Raw genomic sequence first — 22,359 nt, 5'->3', positions numbered from 1 at the left:
CACACTTACCTTCATTGCTCAGAGTGTTGAGTCAAGATGTACAGCCACAATATGATAGGATGTTGGTGAGGCCAATTTAGAAAATTGCATACAATTCTGGTCGCCCTTCTAGAACATGGATGTTGTTTAAACTCAAGAGGGTGTAGAGAACATTTACAAGGATGTTGCCAGGACCAGAAGGTTTGAGTAATAGGGAGAGGCTGGGGCTATTTACCCTGTAGCATGAGAGGCTGAGGGATGACCTTCCCGGTTTATAAAATCATGAGGGGTGTGGATAGGATGATTAGCCAAGGTCTTTTTTTTCTAGGATGGTGGTGGGTCGGGGGGGGGAGTCCAAAACGAGAAGGCATAGGCTCAAGGTGAGAAGGAAAAGATTTCAGAAAGGACCTGAGGGGTAGCTTTTCCATGCACAGGCTGGTGCTTGTATGGAATGAGCTGCTAGAGGAGGGCAAGTGTGAGGGCAAGTACAATTACAACATTTAAAAGACACCTGGATGGATATATGAACAGGAAGAATTTATAGGGATATGGGCCAAATGCTGGCAAATGGGACTAGGTCAGTTTGGGATGTCTAGCTGATGTGGACACGTTGGGCTGAAGGGTCCGTTACTGTGACTATAATTTCAAGAGGCAAGGCTTCTGTGGTAATTTACTATGTTAAAGTTGTGTTTTTTTTTCTCCTTTTTGTGACAACACTGACAATGGATTATTTTGGGCATTGATATATAGTGTCAACTGAACTGGACTTGCTTAGCTAGGATAACTGCCTTGTCCAAGCTCATTGGTTAAAATGGAGCTTCCAGTACCTAACTATAATGTGAAAGGACAACACGGTTAAATCTTGCACAAAGATCAGGTAGCCAAGCAATGGAGGTTCACGTGAAAGCAAATTACTGTGTTTGCTGGTAATCTGAGGTTAAAGACAGAAAATTCTGGAGATATTAGGCAGACCTGCTGCTATCATACAGAGGCTGACTCTTTGTCAAGATACTGTTGGACCTGCTGAGCAATGGATCATGCATTTATAAGCTGTATGTTGTCCACTTAGAGTTCCTCTTTATTTGGATGCAATACTCTTGTTTGCAAGCAAATCTTGTTTTTACCCTTTTTTAATGGAATGTAAGCATTTGAATGGACAAGGAGTTTTTAACATTTATTCAGAACCTGGTATGCTGTGTCTGTGGAAGCTAAAGTAACCGTTCCACTGAAATTCAATATAACAATTATCCTCCTCTTCATCTGAGGAACTGTTCCTCTGGGACCTCTCTTCCACTGTTAGTATTCTGCAGTACTGTTCTGCCCAGACAATTGCCTACACTTTTCCACATCCTTGCCACACAATCACAGAAAGCACTTTCTTGTTTATTGCCTCCCTCCTCAGTATCCAAGGGCCGAGATGCACTTTTCAAATGAAGCAGCACCTTACCTGTGCTTCACTCAATCCAGTTGAATATATTCACTGTTCACAATGTGGTCTAATCTACACTGGGGGGGATGAAAATGCAGACTAGCTGACCACTTTGCAGGACATCTCTGTCCTTAAAAATGACCCTGAACTTCCAATTGTTTGCCACTTTAATACACCACTGTGTTCCCATGCTAACAGCTTCATCCCAGGCTGCCTGCAGTGCTACAGTGAAGCTCAATTCAAGCTTGAGGATCTTTTGCCAAGGTACTACACAGCCATCAGAGATCAACGTTGAGTTTAACAATTTCAGAGTGTGTGCACTGCTTCTGTTTGTTACCCACTCAGGCCCTCGTCCTAATGGATTGCTCCAAAATAAATACACATTTTCCCCAAATGCTGGCAGACCTCCTAAATTTCTCCACTATTTTGTTTCAGACCTCCAGCTTCCACCGTTCTTTGTTTTATATAACCAAATACATACCTATTTTTTTCTCGTGACTGACTGCCATAATTAAAACCTTTTGTCTTCCATTTTATGGTGACATGTTTCTCCGATCTAAACTGAGGCCCTGACTGAGCAAACTTAAAGATACCTAGGTAACAAAGTGTGGAGATGGATGAACACAGCAGGCCAAGCAGCATCTCAGGAGCACAAAAGCTGATGTTTCGGGCCCAGACCCTTCTAGGCCCGAAACGTCAGCTTTTGTGCTCCTGAGCTGCTGCTTGGCCTGCTGTGTTCATCCAGCTCCACACTTTGTTATCTTGGATTCTCCAGCATATGCAGTTCCCATTATCTCTGAAACTAAAAGGTACCACTTGGGAGACAGTAGGCAGCAGTTGAAACAATTTCCTCCTTAATAATGATTGAGTGAAAGTTATTCACATTGTGAGTTTGTAGCAAAAGTGGCAACGTTTAAATTTTGAAATCTGCTGACAGCAAGAACTTCAAAGTGACCTACTGACTCAACACCTGACAATGTCAACAAAATGATTCTTTTGATCCTAATCACATACCAAACACTTTCCCGTTGATAACTGGGACCAAAGTTTTTGATCTGATGCGAGCTGTTACCACCAGCACTCAGAGGTGCAAGACTAAAGCACTAGTTGAGGAACATAACTCATGATTATGGTTGCAAAGCCTTTCTCTTTCTCCCCCTTGGTTGTTCAGAAGTTACTTCACTTGTGAAAATGCCTGCTATTGTGATACTGGGTCAACCCGATTCAATCTCCACAGTTTCACGCCAGTTATAATCATGTTGTGATGGTGTGCTGGTGATGTAGATGAGAGGTGAGTTTTCCACTGCTGCCTTGTGGATCATCAATTTGAAATGAAAATGCTGACTTTTTTAAATCAAGTTCTCAAACATGCAGTGGAAATTTGGGACAAATTCCTAACTTGGTCATTTTATTCTTATTCAGTGGTGATTATTGAGGATCACAGCTGACAATCTAAGGTTAGAAGTAGAATCTTAACTGCTACGTGAGAAAGAACTTTTGGGGGCTAGCGATACTGATCTACAATGTAGTTTGAAGGGCTGAATGACATAGCTGATCTAATAAAGCCAATTTTCACCCCCTGTCACAGTTTACAATTATTCCCATTGTCTCAGCAATCCTTCCTGCTAGATTATTCCTATATTGATCACACTGAGTAGAACACTTTCTCCCTGTTTCATTAATGAAAATAAATTTCAACTTTAAAGTTCTGTTTTTTTTTAGTTTATTTTCTCGGTTAGTTTGAAATAAGAGTCAGATTAATCACAACATCTCGATGACATTTTCTTGACATCCTTTTCAACCAGGTTTCTCTATGATTAACAAAACATCAAACATCAAATTTGAAATGAGGGTATCCACTGGTGTTCAGAGTGTCACTTGTAGTGCCTTGACAAGATTAAGCAAGTACTTTCAACAGTTTTTTCTGTAGGTAAGGTATGAAGAATACATTAAACTGTTATTGCGCAAAACTTTTACAGTATTAGGTCTCCTAACTGGCCTGTTGGAAATCCATCGACGAAAAGTGCTGCAACTATTCCACAGAACAAATGAGAAAAATTGGTGCATTGACAACTTGTCATGGAGTACACAGAGGGGAAAGATCAGGCCAGATAGAGAGTTTGCAGGAACATACAGATCATTCATTGTACCAATTGTACTAATAAAGTGAACGTTTTGACAGAATACAACTGCTGATTTCAGGAAACGAAAGGTCAGCTTTAGCTACAATGCAATTGTCAGGTACATGTTTCATGTGATGCATGACATGCAAAAACAAGAGTGGAATTTATTTTGGAAAATATAACTATGGTATGGTGATAAAAGAGGAATATAATTCCTAAAATTATAATTGACTTATTTGTCTGCTTTAATTTTGTAGATTTTTATCCAACTCCCTCAAACGTTACCCTTAGGTTTGCTTTAGGGTATAGTTTCAAGCATCTGCTAATTTTGCACTGTGATCAGCCCCATGATGAATGGCACTAGTTCACACTTTTTGGTTTTCCTTTTTGTTCCTCATGGTCCACATAACTTGAATTATAAATATTAGTCTTCTGTTGAAAGAATCTCAAATTAAAACCCAACCTGCACTGGAGACTCTTAACTAAATAAGAGTCCTGTTTGCTGGCATCACTTGTAGGATTTTTAAAGGTGCTAAAATGCTAATACGGAAGTAACTTAATTCAGCAATTTAAATTATTCTAATGCTGTGTAATTCTCAAGAGTACGCAATAATAAATGGACTTTACAAAAAGGCATTACGATGTTTTTTAACTCAGGCATTCTAAGGCAATACAGTGGGCCCAAAGAATCTGTCTTGATGTCTCCCTAACAACAAGCCTTGTTGGTTTAATTGTTGGAGAGTAAAGGATGTCTCAGCTCTTTTACTGGGAAGACTTTGCATGATGATTACACTTGAAGACAATGGGAGCAGGCTACGCACTATTGGTGGATTGACTGTCTCTATAAAGTCCCAGGAAATCATTGAGAATGTTAGGTTGTAAATAGTTATGCTTGACACTGTTCATTATTTCTAAATTAAGAGAGTTGGATCTTGAGAATAGCTATCCAGAGATAATGGCTATGAAGTTGTCATCAACATGGAGATGGGTTTTGAGACGGTAAGGGATTAAAATGTATCTGGCAATTCATATACAAGGTTACTTTTCTAGGTTCCAGGATGAGGTGTGCCACTATAGGCAGTAGTTACAATGATTCAATATAAAAACATTGAAAATAGGATCACAAGGAGGCCATTCATCCATCTGCCAACCATTATGATCATGGCTGATCTTCCAACTCAATGGCCTGTTCCTGCTTCTCCCCCATATCCTTTGAACCCTTTCGCACTGTTTTTTTCCAACTCTTTGAAATCATACAATGTTTTAGCCTCAACTGTTCTGTAGAAGCAAATTCCACACACTCAGTACTTGAAGAAATTTCTCCTAATCTCAGTTCTAAATGATTTGCCTTGTACCTTTATCCTTTGACTCCAGGATCTGGATTCCTTCATCATCAGGAACATCCTGCATCTATCCTAGAATAGAATAGAATCCCTACAGTGCATTTGGTCCATTGAGCCTAGGTGGGATGCTCTTCAGAGGTTTGGTGTGGACTCAATGGGCTGAAAGGCCTGTTTCCACACTGTAGGGATTCTATAATTCTATGAGACTGCACCAACTGTCCAAAGAGCATTTCCCCCAGACCCAGCACTGAAACCCCACCGCGCCCTATGCAGATAACACCACAATTACATTGCCAATCCACCCAGACTGCACATCTTTGGACTGTAGGAGGAAACCAGGGCAGCCAGCAAAGAGCAATGCAGAAACTAGCAAACTCCACACAGACAATCGTCCGAGGCAGAAACCAAACCCAGGTCCCTGATGCTGTGAGACAGCAGTGCTAACCACAACCACAATGCTGCCCATAAATGCCACCTCCTGTCTAGTCCTGTTAGAATTTTATAGGTTTACAGAACAATGCACTTGGTTTGATAAGACTGAATTCATGAGTTAAAATGAGGCTGTAAGATTTACAAAAATGTGGCTAGAGGGTGAAATTCCAGAGGAGACTATGAATCAAAGGTTTCCAGTTCGTGAAGGGGTAGGAACAGCAGTAAAACTAAGAATCACCTTTGAACTAGCTCTAAGGAAATAGGACAAAGTGTATTTGTGGTGTATTTTTGATTTTCTTTAAAAGTGAAAATTGATGTTCTGTTTTGTGGCTTTAAATTTTAAATTGCTTACAAAGGTTGAGTTTAGACAAAAGTGACTATATGTTTATTTTTAATTAGTATAAGTTTTAAAATACAAAATTTTGACTTTTCATTCTTTCAACTATTAAGCAGAGGATTGAATTTACATTAGAAAGTTATTGATCTTTGTGAAGATCATAACATTCTATATATATCTTGTAAGTTCTAGTGTTTGCTCTATTAAAAATTATTTTATGAGAATTGAATATCTGTGGCAAGATTAGCAATTGGTGGCATATTTAACTGCCCTTAGTAAGGTGTTGATGAGCTGCTGCCTTGAGCCTGCAGTCCATGTGGTGTAGCTACACCCACAGTGCTGGGAGGAAAGAAATTACAGGTTTTTGAAATAATGAAGGAACAGCAATGTAGTTTCAAGTCACAATTCCTGGAAAGCAATTCCGTATTTGGAAAACAGTACGGCACAATTTGTAGCACTCTTCCTTCTACATTTCAGATCCATGGAATTTGCAATTATACCAAACTAAATGGGCAACAGAATTGAATGAGTCACCCTGGGCATTACAAAATAAGCTAGACAATACAAGTGACCATCCAGCTCATGGCAAAGTTATAAAATTTAGCAAGGGATGTTGAGAAGATTATTCCACATAACCTTTCAAAATTCAAGAGTTGGCATGCGACAAGGGCGCTGCTGTTCCAGATTAATAAAATGTGACATTAAGACTGATATCAGGGAGGTTCATCACACAGAGCGATCAACATTTCAAATGAACTTTTGATCAGACAAGTGAAGGATACAAGGCCAAAAATTTCAACTCTGTTTCTGGGAACTTAAAATGCCAAAATTGACTGCAGTATTTTTCTATATTACAATAGTGACTACACTTCCGGAATACACTTCAAGATGATCTAAGAGTGTGAGTGGTCTGACATACACTGAAATTGTTTTTTTTAATGATAACTTCTGTGACATTACTCCTAATTTTACCCTTTACTGATTGATTCTATGCCCCTTTAGCCTCCTTTGCTAATTAACTTAAATAATAATTGGTTTCACTGTTTCTGTTTAATTACCTTAAATATTTTTACTGTATACAATACATGTAAGTAGTGCTTATCTTACAGGCCAGATGCCAGACACAACAGAAGGGAGAATTCTGATCTATGACACTGGCCAACTCCCACCTAGAGTGCCATTGCTGAGGAAAGTATTGGAAAATATAGGCTACATTATTCTGGCCAGGATTTCCCTAACGCACCAGCTTCCTCGCAACTTGCCTCCATCATTTCTGACTATCATTGACTACTTTTTCTTCAGCTAACGCAGTCAAATGAAATTTGAGAGCAGGTGATTGGGGATACAGGTATGCCTTACATACCAACTGGCCCAAAGTCATCAGAATTCCTATGAAGCAAGTGACATCCAAGTGAGATGGTAAACCCTACTGTATTCTAGGACTTACAAAGGCCACTTGATAGCATTTCATATGAACATTACAAACTAAACTTACATCTGTGGAAAAAAAAATGCAGAGTAAATGTGGGCGTTATTGGTAAATATTTAAGAAAAGAAAGCAGTGGGTATTCTACACCAGAAGTATCATTGGTGAAAAATGTTAGACAATTTATACACAATTTTATATTTATTTATGAACCCAATAAGTAGAGTTATAGTCTATTAATGTTTATATGGTCTCAAATGAATCCCCCAAAATAGTCACCAATCAATGAAAAACAATTAATTTACATGTAACAGCAGATCTGATACTGTTAAAATTGAGAGATTTACTAATGTTCCAGGATTCAGCTTTTAAGCCACAACAATGATGGATTCTGAAACCCATTGCAAGCCATGAAATTGTGATTTTGTCACATTAAGTGGGCAGTGGAATCAAATAAGATAACCAAGAAATGAGAAAATAAAGCTATACTATATGTGAGTGGACCAGACAATTCTAAGGGTGTGTGAGATATTAAGTAGTATGCAGACGACTATTCGAGATAACCATTCAAAATCGAATAGTTGGAGTAGGACAAGGGCAACATAGATCCAAATGAATAAAAGGTAGTGTTGGAAGTGATATTCTGTACACAACAGAGTGGATCAGCAAGTGGACTGAACTTTTAAAGACCACAGTAGAGTAAAATCTCTAGAATAAGAATTAAAAGACTTCAACATTGGGTTGCTGGGATTCATTCGTTCAGTTGGCTAGATGGTTCGAGCAGGGTGCAGAATAATATCAACAATGTGGCTGAGGTAACTCTTAAAGCCGGTCTCCCTGCTTTACCCCATAGTGATAGTATGGCATGAGCCAGGATTAGCAACTGTCAGACAATGTGGATGTTACATAGAGAGAACGGGTTGTTGTTAATGCACATGGTCGGCAAATCCCATCTGGTTTCTACTGATCATCTGGTCTAACTTTGTTGAATGTTTGTTTTGGAATGTCAGCCTTATTCTGACTCTAAATTGAATTCTGTGCATTTTTAAAACTCTCTTCTGTGAAATAAACCTCAGAGAACAGATGTGCAAAGAAGTTAAATTTCTTTGTAGTTTAGTGACAAAGACTTAATGGTCACCTTTATGTGTTTGTGCACAAATATCAAGATCCCCCAGATGCAGTGAATATTGGAATATCAGAAGGGTCAAAATACAGAACTTTAAAAAAGCTTTATCAAGATTCAATATCTTAAATGAATGGGAAAGCAAGGTCTTTTTCAGGTAAGCATTTCAAATGGCCCAATTTCCCAAAAACATACAGATAAAGGCCCAATTAAGTCTCTTGTTATAAAACTTCTTATAAGGTTAAAAGGTTTTGTTGTAAAATTCAACACAATTTAAAAGACTTGCAAACTTATCTTTTAAAAAGTAAATATTCAATTTTAAATTAAAAATTCCAATTATATTAAACTCTTTGATACATTTGTATTTCATATGTCAATGATCTGTTAAGAACGGTCAAGTTATAACTATCCATAAATATAAATGTGTCACCCACTGCACTTGTCATTCTGTAAAGGTTGTGCCTCACCGTTCTGGATTAATGATTGTTTTCAGAGCAAAAAGCTGCCTGAAACTTATTTTTAAAAATTGCTTCCAAAGGACAAATGTAATTCAATGTCCTGTTGGGACAGAACTACCAAAACTAACCAAACGTGAACAACCTCTCTGAAGAAACATAATATTTGTCACTTAAGAGGAGGAGGAACTGGAGGCAATCAATCATATCACCTATGTAATTGAATATTTCTCAAAAAAATTCTGGCAACCTGCTGAAAAAGAATCTCAGATCAGCCTGTCATAATATGGAAAGTGGCAGATGGAAAAATGTGGGAAATGTGATGTTTTACACTTTGTTAGGAAGAATAGAGGCATAGACTATTTTCTAAATGGGGAAGGGCTTAGAAATCTGAAGCACAACGGGATTTAGGACTTCTAGTTCAGGATTCTCTTAAGGTTAACATGAAGCTTCAGTTGACATTTGGGAAGGCAAATGCAATATTCACATTCACTTCAAGAGGACTAGAATATAGGAGCTGGGATGTACTGCTGAGGCTGTATAAGAGGCTCTGATCAGACCTTGTTTGGAATATTCTGAGCAATTTTGGGCCTTATACCTAGGGAAAGATAGGCTGGCATTAGAGTTAGTCGAGAGAAAGTTTACAAGAATGATCCAGGGAATGAAGGGCTTATTATATAAGAAGCAATTGAGGGCTCTAGGTCTGTATTCAATGGAATTTAGAAGGATGAGGGGTGACCGCACTGGGATTTACAATATACTGAGAAGCCTGGATAGAATGGATATGGAGATGTTTCATTAGTAGAAGAGACTAAGACCCAAGGGCACAGCTTTAGAGTGAAGGGATGACCCATTAGAACTGAGATGAGGGGGGATTTCTTCAGTCAGAAGGTGGTGAATCTGTGGTACTCATTGTCGCAGAAGGCTGTGTAGGTCAAGTCATTGAGTGTCTTTAGAGGGAGATAGGTATATTCTTGAATAATAAGGGGATCAAGGGTTGTGGGTAGAAGGCAAGAGAGTGGGGTTGAGAAACATATCAGCCATGATTGAATGGTGGGTCAAACTCGATGGGCCAAATGGCCTAATTCTGCTCCTATATCTCATGGACTTTGACATAGCCATTGTTACACTGTGTTGCTAAATATTTGTTTAGATTTATGCAGGAAGGAAAATACATGATTGTGATGTGACATTGCTATAACACCTGAACACGAACCAATGCATTAAAAATCTTTAGATGACTTATTGCGGTTGAATAACTTTGTAAAAGTTGGCTTGAAGGGGTTAATACTCAACACTGTGCAGCTCCACCCACTGGTGTGTCAATGGCATCCTCTGGGATGAGCTAGCCAGTTACCAGATAGAAGTCTGTGGTCTTACTTGTTCAATTAACAACCATACAGTTGAAGAGATACTTACCTCTTCTATCTTGCTGATATGGTTAACCAGTACGATGTTAGTACAATCTGACCTTTACGTCTATTTCATAAACTAGTCATTGGTGCTCAAGCGCATGCTTCTTCTGCCAAAGACTGTTGTGGTTAATCCTTTGCCATTTCTTATTAGTCAGTCCTTAGACTATTACTAACAGAGATCCTACCATAGCCCTTACAATATGGCAGCAAATGGTGTGTGTTGTGCCCAGACTAAGGAAATCATCAAGGGTGTAACTCGAAGAGAAGGGAGAAGAAAATGTTTCATTAAAAAAAGTGTGTCTCTTTAAGGATTTTAACAAGGCGCACAGATTCAGTTGAGGAGTGGGAGCGACAGAAAGCATCCTTCCGGTAGAGGCCAAAGATTCCCCAACTCCAACCCATGGCATTTTTGAGTGCCTGCCTTTATTTGGCTGGTGGCTGTCACTGGGCAAAACTCACTAGCAGCAATTATGCCAGGGTGGAAGTGTTTATGGTGAGTGAGAGATAATGGATCTGGCAGTGGGCAATGTCCGGTCTCATGGGAAGTGGAATGGACAGGCTTGGGTCTTGAAGGGGGAAGGAAGGGTTGGTGTTAGATCACATTCTGGAAGTTTGAATCTGAAGGTTCAATTCAATAGTTATTCAAGAGTCTGACTTTTGCTTTATGATTAACAATTTACTTAACAACAGTGAAACCCTCTGAATTATCTGACTTAAATGGATATTTCACAAGGTTCCAGGTGTTAAGAATTGCCCAGTGGAAGATTCAATTTTCCAGCAATTCGTTTGGAGTCTGCTGCAGTGGGGATTCCACAGAATCCTTGTGCAACTCCCATCTACACTAGAAAAATGACAATCTGGTCATCAGTAAATCCAGGCCATCAGACCCAAGTTTGCTCATCATAAGGATGACATGGTGGCTCAGTAATTAACACTGCTGTCTCACAGCACTAGGGACATGGGTTCAACTCTAGCCTTGGTTGACTGTCTGTGTGGAGTTTGCATGTCCTCACTGTGCCTGCATGGGTTTCTTCAGGATGCTCTGCTTTCCTCCCACAGTCCAAAGCTGTGCAGGTCAGGTGGATTGGCTATGATACATTGCCCAGTTGTGTGCAGGATAGATGGATTAGCCATTGTTAAATGTGGGGTTACGGAGATAGGGTGGGATGTTTTTTGGACAGTCACTGCAAACTTGATGGGCTGAATGTTCTCTTTTTGCACTGTAGGAATTCCATGATGTAAAGCTAGATTGGAGTGTAGGATGTGAGGAGCAAACACAGAGGCTGCAAAAAGATGGTGACAAGTTTGTTTCATAAACATCAAGATGGCTAATTGTGTGATTGTTTTAGGCAATAAAAATAGAAAAGCAGAATATTTTTAAAAGGCATGAAACATAAAATGTTAAATGCAGAGCAGACTATAGGGGCTGAATTTTAGTTCCTGGAGATTATGGTCTTGATGTTCAGAGACTTAGCTGTACTTGTATAAACAGTACGGAAAGTTAAACTCCAGGAACAGCAAGGAAATCTGAAAGCAAATTACATGCTGGCAATTATACAAGGAAACTGGATTCTTTGAGCATGGTAGGTTCACTGTAGAGGACTTTGGTGAAACTGCACCCGAAATGGGAACACAGTTTTGATTTGCATATTTAAAAAAGGATACAATATCCCTGAAGATGGCAAAATGTTGCAGATGCCGGAATTCTCCAATAAAATTAGAAAGTGCCACAGAAACTCAGTAGATCTGGCAATATCTATGGTGAAAAAAATCAAAGCAGCCCACTATTACTGTTCTCTGCAAACATAGTGGTTGTTTCCCACAGCTGGGCAATGCATGGAACTGCTTCAGAATAAGGAGTTGCTCATTTAGGACTGAGATGAGGAGAAGTTTGTTCACTTAAGATGGCCATGAACCCTTGGAATTCTGCCTTCCAAAAAGCTGTGTGTGGTCCATCAGAGAATATATTCAACCCTGGAAAGACTTTCAGGGAATCCAGGGATATGACAGCTGGCAATAAATAGGAGCTAAGGCAGAAGCTCAACTACAACTATGTTATGTGGCAAAGACGGCTCAAGCAACCATGCGGTCTGCACCTGATATTTCCTAAAATTCTGGGATAGTACTGAAGACTTGTGCTCCAGAACTTGCCATGCCCCTTGCTAAGCTGTTCCAGTAAAGCTACAATGCTGGCATCTACACAGCAATACAGAAAATTGCCCAGGTATGTCCCATAAACAAAAAGCAGGAAAAATCTATCCGAGCCAATTACCATCTGATTAGTCTGTCCTGAACATCAGTAAAGTGATGGAAGTTGTCATCAATGGTTCTACCAAGCAATACCTGCTAAGTGACACCTGGTTTGGGTTCCATCATGATCTGTCAGCTCCTGACCTCATTGCGGCCTTGTTTCGAATGTAGCAAAAATAGGTGAACTCCAGAACTTCAAGTCCAATATTACTTTTCTCTGGAATTTTGCAATAATGAAGTTGTTTCTTATACCTATGGAGCCCAGAGAACAGATAACGTATAAATTGTTCATTGAGGACTGAAATGAGATAACATAGGGTGGCACAGTGTCTCAGTGGTTAGCACTGCAGCTTCACAGCACCAGGGACCCAGGTTCAATTCCAGCCTCAGGCAACTGTCAGTGCAGAGTTTGCACATTCTCCCCGTGTCTGCGTGGGTTTCCTCCGGGTGCTCTGGTTTCCTTCCATAGTCCAAAGATGTGCAGGCTAGGTGGATTGGCCATGCTAAATTGCCAATAGTGTTCAGGGGTGTGTGGATTAAAGGGGGATGGGTCTAGGTGGGATGCTCCAAAGGGCAGTGTGGACTTGTTGAACCGAAGGGCCTGTTTCCACACTGTAGGGAATCTAATCTAATTTCTTCTCTCAAGCAGTGAATCTTTGGAATTATCTTTCCAGAAGGCTGTGAATATAATTATTGAATATATTCAAGGTTGGATAGACAACTGAGGTGAAAATGAATGTCCTTGGCATCAAGGCCACATTTGGCTGCATTTTGTGGCATCAAAGAGCTCTGATAAAACTGAAATCAATGGGAATTGAAGGGAAAACTCTGCAATAGTTGGAGTCATTTTTGGAACAAAAGAAGATCATTGTGGATGTTGGAAGTCAGCCATTGCAGCTAGGGTCTCTGAAGGAATTTCACTTGATTGGCACCATATCCATAAATGTTCACTTCCTCCATCATCAACACATAGTAGTAGCAGCGTGTACCATTGACGAGATTCATTGCAGCAGTTCTTTAATTCTCTTCAGATAGCACCCTCCAAACCCATGGCCACTACTATCTAGAGAACAGGGGCAGCAAATACATGAGAACAGCACCATTTACAAATTTTTCTTCCGAACTACTCACCACCCTGACTTTGAAGTGTATTGCTGCTCCATAAAATCCTGCAATGCACCCCCAGTCCCCACAATGGCATTGTGAGTGTAGCTACACCAAATGGACTGCAAGGCTTCAAGCAGAATGCTCACCACCAGCTTCTCAAGGGAAATTAAGAATGGACAATAAATGCTGGCCCACCCAACGATGCTGACACTCCCCGAATGAATACTAATAAGAAAAAGTCAGAAATAACAATGACCAAGTACTAACGTTTGTTTATGGGCAGGTGGAGAAAAAAAATGATGGCACTACAGGTGGGAACAAAAATAGATTTTGAAATCCTGCCAGCATGAGTTGATCGCTACTCACACCCATTTTGAGTGAGAGCAATGGCCAACTAAATCAGAAGGAGCTCTCTGTCAGTAAAGCTAGAATGAATAAACCAAAGCTGATCACCCATGTAACATGCAAAGATGATTCAGCATATCAGTCTAATATGGATTCCAATTTGGTATTACAACCTGAAGAGCAAAAGTAGCAAAAAAATTCTCCTGAACCCAAAGATTATTTTGCAAAATTGCATAACACCTCTTTATATATACACACACCTATTAGTCATTCGTGGCTATTTGTTCTTATGAGGAATTTTCACAATCCCAACACACTGAAAGCATGAGACTGTCTACACATGTATTATATGCATATATTGCATGTATTTTATACTTTCTCCTCAAGCATTTGAATATCCTACCCCTCTAACTTTGAATTCCCTTTGACAAAGATATGTACTGGACTTAGGTTTTGAAGCAGTTAATTTATGGAGCACAAAATGCTTTCACTGGCAGAAGTAACAGCTGCAGCGATAGAAACAACAGTTGGTCAGTCTGGACCAGACTGGAAAAAATGTAGCAACAAACAGCTTTTCTTTAAAAGTTTAAAGCTGCTGGAGCCAGGGAAGTAAATTCAGAAAAGCTTTTGAGGACAAGAATCTCAATAAAGGCAAAAGAGGAAAATCTGAATCATATCAGGAAAAATTGGATGACATTGGCCTAAGTTCAGTCCCGTAAAAGAAAGGGTAGAATACCTACTTTAAAGCAGAATTCTGGGTTGGGAAGCTGAAATAATGAAAAATTAATTTATTTTATTAAAAGCACTCATCTTTTCATTGTGAAAGTTATGATTATTAGGTGTCAAAAAGTTCTTTAAAAATAGGATCATTCTTTAAGAAATTCTTTAAATTGGCAAAATAATCAATGAGAATAGAGCTTAAAAGTCAAAGCCAGAGGAAGATTTTATTTTAAAAAGTTTGTTTTGAAACTGAAACTTATTATTATTTTACAACCAAAAATTCTTAAAGGGGTGAAAACTTGCATTGTCATTTTCTTCAGATAAAAAGGAAGCAGATCATTTGATGAACAAGCAGAAATGGTTTGCATCATCCATATAATTGCAGATGAGATATGCACTGAGGAGACGGCTAAAGGAGTGCCAAACCTCTATTTTAGTTCTTAAATTGATGAAGGCATTACAATTAAAGAGTCTTTACAGCCTTTGAATAATTGAAAATAATTTTAAAAGATTTACTGAAGCAACATAATACTGAGATTTAAAACACGATTCACAATTTAAAATGCAAAGAAAAGAAATGCAATGAAGGTTGAAGTCAGAAACTACGAATCGGTCCAAAATTATAACCAATAATTTAAAGCTTTAATCCTGCTTCCCCACCAGTTAAAATTCAATTGCAATCGCAAAATATATTCTTGAAGCTGGAACATTTTTTAAAAATCTTTTTTGAAATTGAACTGAAACCATAATTCAAACTTCAAGAAGAAAAGCTTCAAGGAGCTAAGCCATAATTTACATAATTTTCAAAAAGCTTTCGGAATTTAAAGTGAGCACTTCAAGCAAAGAAATGGAGAAAGTTGTCACACCTCCAAATTTGAAGTTACAGATACTTCAGTCAGAGTATTATATTGGTCAGGAGATATATTATTCTATCAGTTCTAAATAACAAATCACTAGAGGAGCAAGAGATAACTAGAAGAACAAGAGGTAACAGGGTGTAGAGCTGGATGAACACAGCTGGCCAAGCAGCATCAGAGGAGCAGGTAGGCTGATGTTTCCGGTCTGGACCCCTCTTCAGAAAAAAAGAGCATGTTACATTTACTCTGTTGGACAATTAATAGATTATTTACCAAGAGAATGTTAAAGAAGATACTGGTCTCTTTTGATGACATTTTAGATGTACTTGGTAACCATTTTCCATTAAAAACCAATTGCCATTACAGAAAAGAGGAAGATTAAATAAAAGAATACAATTTCCAGGTGACTGCAGTTTCGAGGTGATGGTGGACTGCCTTAAATAGCTGATAAAGACTTTGCTGATGAATTTAATGTGGATACCGAGCTGCGGTAGCACAGTGATCAAGAACACAAAACAGACTCAATATAATCAGGCAGGAGCAAAAACAAATGAGCCAGAATATCTCAACATCTGTCCAATGGCCTGACTATAAAGACTTATTTCCAACATCAACAACGTTTCGCTGACAGACTGATCATTCCACCTTCTGTCGGAGCTGTTGGGGCATATGTGTATTACCAAATGCACAGCCAAAACTTGGCTTCTGTTTGACAATTAGAGATCTCAAAAAGAAACTCACAGCTAATCAGAAATTATGTGCTATACACAGACCTGAAGATAGAGCGTGATTAATTCCTTCTCATGAGAGTGAGTTGGAACTGATCAATTTGTGTTTGGTGGATGTTGTTACTGCATTCCTGTTTTTTTTAAACAATGGACTGAGGTTAAAATAGTTACATAACAACATCACTCTTACAGTTGATGGAGACCTACACAAATTATTCACTACCTGCGGGTTTCCCAGAGCAGCAATGTTCATGTTTTGCCCATATGTTAGAGAAACTGTACACAGAAATTGGTTGTGTGCCTGAGTGAATAGACAATAGATAATAGACAATAGGTGCTGGAGTAGGCCATTCGGCCCTTCGAGCCAGCACCACCATTCATTATGATCATGGCTGATCATCCACAATCAGTATCCTGTTCCTGCCTTATCCCCATAACCCTCAATTCCACTATCTTCAAGAGCTCTATCCATCTCTTTCTTGAAAGTATCCAGAGACTTGGCCTCCACTGCCTTCTGGGGCAGAGCAAGTTTTTCGTCAACTCTGTTCTAAATGGCCTACCCCTTATTTCTAAACTGTGTCCTCCGGTTCTGGACTCCCCCATCAGCGGAAACATGCTTCCTACCTCCAGAGTGTCCAATCCTTTAATAATCTTATGCACCTCAATCAGATCCCCGCTCATCCTTCTAAACTCAAGTATATACAAGCCCAGTCGTTCCAATCTTTCGACATATAATAGTCCCGCCATTCCGGGAATTGACCTTGTGAACCTACGCTGCACCCCCTCAATAGCCGGAATGTCCTTCCTCAAATTTGGAAACCAAAACTGCACACAATACTCCGGGTGCTGTCTCACCAGGGCCCTGTACAGCTGCAGAAGGACCTCTTTGCTCCTATACTCAATTCCTCTTGTTATGAAGGCCAGCATGCCATTAGCTTTCTTCACTGCCTGCTGTACCTGCATGCTTGCTTTCACTGACTGATGTACAAGAACACCTAGATCTCATTGTATTTCCCCTTTACCTAACTTGACGCCATTGAGATAGTAATCTAACTGAGTCCAATCTAACTGAAGTGCCGTTTAACTTGACAATCTCTGTGCTGGTGGTTGGATGACACTTACTGGTCCTTGCTGTGAGGGATCACAGGTTGGCTTCAATTTTGTGGCAGTGGTGGGCATGAGATGTCTTTTGTTGGACTGGCTCCTGTGTGACCATAGTGCCTGTAAAAGAGAAGGGAAAGAATTGTTTGATGAAGATAAAGAACAGCTTATACAGATCAAAGTGTCTGCCTTAGTACACATGGGAAAAAGCAGTGTGTAATGTTACTTAATGGCTTCCTGGGTGCTCCTATCTCCCCATCACTACAGGAATTGTCTTGGTCTTCTCTGGATAACTCTTTTGATCGCTCTTCAGAGCAGATGAAGATCTTGATGCCTGGCTGGCTCTTGCTGGTCTTGGCTTTCTCTGTGTGCTGTGTGACAGCTTTTCCTGCAATGAGATAAAAGGAAGGATAAAAGGAGTATGATGGAAATGGGTGTAGGAGAATTTTGGGAGCATGATTAACCAGGTGAAATGGTAAGACTTCCTAGAAAATGAGTGGAAAGTACAGTTCCCAGGAAAGGATAGTACTTTGAGAATTGGACATGTCTGTGAGCTCTGCAGCGCACATCATGCAGTTGAGGCTAGCAGGCTTTCCCACGTGATGAGATGCCTAGGCAGTAGCAGAGTCAGACTGAATGATGTCCCTGTGACTGTGAGCTACCAGAGTGAAGCTGGTGCCATTTACCTCTGTGGAGTGCAGCAGGTCATTCATTTCTTACAGCACAGCAGCTGGGTGCACTGGTGAGGGATACTGGCACTGACTCCAAAGATGGACTCAAACCAGGCTGGATGGAAGGATGGGAGAGCATCCTGGTTCCTTTCATTTCTGTATCCAATTCAACAACACCTGTAAGGAGACATTGCCAACGTACACAGCGAACTTCTGTTTCTTGGGCAATCTTTGCAGTTGGTTGGCGGTAATTGCCAAAGGGTCCTTAGAAGCTCCTACCTTGCAGCCAATGAAGTAATGTCCAGCTGGGCTTTGAATATGTGACAGAATCAATGGCCATGGGAAGTACTGCAAGATGTAAGAACAGTCTGCACACTCACCTCCATACGGTTTGCTGGCTCACTCAGCCAAATCTTGTTTGTATAGATAATAAAGTGAGAGGTAATTAATCACATGAGGTAACTGGGCTATTACAGAAATATTGACCTTCAACATGATCGGTGCCTTATTTTAGTTCCAAGATGGAAAATCTTCGTCAATGAGGCTGAACACAGACCAATGTCCAGGAAGTGATTCTTTCCTCCACAGGATAGTCAGTAATTTATTCAAGAAGGGAATAAAATATTTTAAATGACAAACAGTACTGGGTCATGCCTGTGATCTGTGAGCTTCAAAGTAGAACTTAAAGCCATATGAAAATTCGTTGGTTGCTCTCTTTATAACTCTCAATTTCTATATTATTCACACAGTGTCAGCTTTGGCTCAGTAGGTGGCTCTCTCAACTCTGAATCAGGAGTTTTAGGTTTGAGCCCTATTCAAGACATCAGTGCAAAATCAATGGATTACCGCCCTACTGGAGATGCTATCTTTCAAATGCCTGTGAAACTAAGATCCAACATTCCCTCTCAAGTGGATAGAAATATAGAAAATGGGGAAGGAGTAAGCCATTCAGCCCAATGAACCTGCTCCACCAATCAATTCAATCATCGCTGATCATCCAATTCAGTAACCTGAGCCCACTTTCTTCCTTGTACCTTTTGATCACTTTAGCCCTAAGAATTATACCAAACTCATTCTTGAAAATATTCAATGTTTTGGCCTCAACAGCTTTCTGAAGTAACAAATTCCATAGGCTCCCCACTCTCTGGGTGAAGAAATTTCTCATCTCAGTCCTATATTGCGCAGGCCAAATCCTTAGAATGTGACCCTTGGTTCTGCTTGAAATTTCCCATTTTTTGATCGTTCATCTCTTTTCACAGGGCAAAATTTAAATCTGTGCTTGAAAACAAATTGAAATTGTCGCACTGCCAAAGGGAAAATGGTCACACAGTTGTTATTGAGAATGTGCATTAAAGCCAAACTGGCTAGTTTGTGGAAACAGACTGCAAAAAATTTGTTTTAAACATATGTTTTGAAGGGTCTGTCACTTGATCTGAGTACATTACACAATCAAGAAGACTCAGGAAATATTTATGTCTATTGCAGTGAGGACATCTATATTCACATGAACACTGTCTTTCTGCGTCCTGTGTTCAGTATTAACAAAAGAGAAAAATACCTTGTTTTGGGTGAGTCAATCTCCTTGATCTGAACTTTATTACTTGTCTGAATGAAAAGTAATGCCAAAAAGTAGTAAGTCAACTTAAGTAAAGGAGAGAAGTGCAGCTTGTTGTTATTTTCCAATTTGAGGGGTCACTGAGTGAAGCAAGTGGAATTTGTGAATTTCTTTATTTATGCTTGGGAAGTGGGCATTGCAGGCTGGCCAGTTTATCACCCATTCCTAATTGCCCCCTTGAAGATGATGGTGAGCTGTGCTCCATGTGCTGTGGGTATCCCCACAATGCACATAGGGAGGGAATTCCATGATTTTGACCCAGTGACAATGAAGGAACGGTGATATATTTCCAAGTCAGGATGGTGAGTGGCTTGGAGGGGCGCTTGTAGGTGGTGGTGTTCCCATGTATCTGCTACCCTTGTCCCTCTAGATGGAAGTGGTCATGGGTTTGGAAGGTGCTGAGGATCTTTCATGAATTTCTGCTGCACATGTTGTAGATAATACACACTGTTGCTATTGAGTATCAGTGGTCTCTCAATATGCACTTGCTGTTTGTGCAATAAACAGGTGAATGATTTAGAACCTGGGATTTCAATCCATCTTCCTAAACATTGCAGAAACCCCTGGGGATTCAAGTAAAAGACATTGGAAAGAATCTTGTAGGGGTATGAATGATGTGGGCTACGGCAAGAAATGTGGCAGGGACTGAAAAGCCCAACGAGTCTCAGAGTTGTTGCATCTTTTAACTATGTTCCAGGTGTTGAGGACAGATTCTCACCAGGCAGCGGTAAGTTTTCAATTAACTAAAGATCTTGCCTCACCAATATGCAGCTTCTTATCCAATCACCCACCGTGATCAAACTGAGAGTTGAGAATTCTCAACATAGAATCAAAGTGGTTACCTCACACTTCAGCTTGCTGCTGGCTGTAAAGATCTCCATTTGGACAACAGGAACTAGCATTTCAGTTCACGTTCCAAGGGTCACATACACCCTGCATTTGGCTTTCAATATGTGCCAGCCTCTAAGAAGCCTCTTGGAATGCCTCCAGTCGAGTTACAGTACAATTCTTCAATGCTGCACCTCACGGCACACTATTGTCATCCTAATGCTGTAGTGAGGACAGTTAGCCCTCAGGGACACACATACACGTAGCTCCCACACTAGACCAGGCTGCATTTCTGAGCTGTTGCTTGCTCTCATCGCAGTCACTTACTTTGGATTCAACTAAGTGGAAAAATGTGAAAGAAATGATGGGGAAGGAGAATTCAGGAGAGGCTATTAACGTCTCCAGCACAGATGAAAATAGGGCAGAGGGTTTGGAAAAGGTTAGCAATCAAAATGAATGAAAATGAGAAGAGGGAGGCTTAGTACAGGATTGAAAGTGTTATATCTGAATGCACACAGTATAAGGAATAAGTTAACTGAGCTTGTGGCGCAGGTCGAAACTGTCAGGTATGACGTGGTTGGCATCACGGAGACGTGGCTGCAAGGGGATCAGGGCTGGGAACTGAATATCTAAGGATACACATCCTATCGAAAAAATAGACAGGTGTGCCGAGGGGCTGGGGTGCGTTATTAGTGACAAATGAAATTAAATCAATAGGAAGAAATGAAGTAGAGTCTGATGGTATAAAATCTGTGTGAGTAGAACTGAGGAACCGCAATGATAAAAGAAAAACCACAGTTGGAGTGGTGTACAAGCCTCCAAACAGTAATCAGGAGCTGAGGCGCAAGATACTCCAGGAGACAGAAAAGGTCTGTAAGAAAGGCAAAATCACAATGATCACGGGGATTTCAATAAGCAGGTAGACTGGAAAAATCATGTTGGTAGTAGATTGCAAGAAAAGGAGTTTGTGGGATGTCTATGGGATGGCTGTTTGGAACAGCCTGTGGTGGAGCCCATTAGGAAATAGGCAATACTGGATTTAGTGTTGTGCAAGGAGACAGGCCTGATAGGGAGCTTAAGGTAAAGGAACCCTAAGGAGGCAGTGATCACGAGGTGATAGAATTTACTCTGCAATTTGAGAGACAGCAGATAGAATCAGAGGTAACAGTATTACAGCTGAATAAAGGTGACTACGGAGGTATGAGGGATTAGCTGGGCAGAATTGACTGGAAGAAAAGCTGAGCAGTGGAACAGCAATGGCAGGAGTTTCTGGGAGTAATCGAAGAGATGCAGCAAAAATTCATCCCTAGATAAAAGAAGCATGGTACAGGGAGGATGAGGCAAACATGGCTGACTAAGGAAGTCAGGGATAGCATAAAAGCAAAAGAGAAAGCATATAATATGGCGAAGGGCAGCGAGAAATCAGAGGACTGGGAAGCTTACAAAGACCAACAGAGAGCAACAAAAAAAGAAATAAGGAGGGAGAAGATTAAATATGAAGATAAGCTAACCTGTAATATAAATAAAGACTGTAAGAGTTCCTTTAGATATATAAAAGGCAAAAGAGAGGCAAAAGTGGGCATTGGACCACTGGAAAATGACAGTGGAGAGATAGGAGCGGGGAACAAGGAAATGGCTGAGGAACTGAATAATTACGTCAGTCTTCACTGTGGAAGAAACAAGTAATATCTCAAAAATTGAAGTGAGTCAGGGGGCAGAGTTGAGCATGGTGGCCATCACCAAGGAAACGGTGGAAGTAAAACTGATTAGCCTGAAGGAGGACAAATTACCTGGGCGAGATAGACTACACCCCAGAATTAGAAAGGAGATAGCTGAAGAGATAACGGAAGTGTTAGTGGTGATCTTTCAGGAATCGCTGGAGTCAGGGAGGGTCCCATAGGTAGGAAAATTGTTACCATGACATCCCCTGTTTAAAAAGGGAGTAAGGCAAAAGATGAACACTTATAGGGCGCTTAGCCTAACCTGGAAAGGTTCTGGATAAAGGATGAGATTTCTGAATACTTGGAAGTGTATGGTAAAGTAGAGCAAAGTCAGCATGGTTTCATCAAGGGGAG

The 22,359-nt window shown here is 40.2% G+C and overlaps 1 long non-coding RNA gene across 1 annotated transcript in view; it reads right to left on the bottom strand.

Annotated features, from left to right (window-relative positions):
* Positions 1-17,186: 17,186 nt before the first annotated feature.
* Positions 17,187-22,359, bottom strand: part of LOC125452242 (uncharacterized) — a 40,908-nt gene continuing 35,735 nt past the window's right edge. The window contains exons 3-4 of the long non-coding RNA XR_007247504.2: positions 17,397-17,558; positions 17,187-17,290 (exon numbers count right to left, since the gene is read on the bottom strand). This is a non-coding gene — a long non-coding RNA (uncharacterized LOC125452242). The remainder of the gene's footprint in view (positions 17,291-17,396; positions 17,559-22,359) is intronic.

The sequence above is a fragment of the Stegostoma tigrinum genome, chromosome 4 (assembly GCF_030684315.1).
Source record: "Stegostoma tigrinum isolate sSteTig4 chromosome 4, sSteTig4.hap1, whole genome shotgun sequence".
Taxonomy (NCBI): domain Eukaryota; kingdom Metazoa; phylum Chordata; class Chondrichthyes; order Orectolobiformes; family Stegostomatidae; genus Stegostoma; species Stegostoma tigrinum.
The sequence above is the reverse complement of the archived record's forward strand: the minus strand, read 5'-3'. Positions and strand labels throughout refer to the sequence as shown.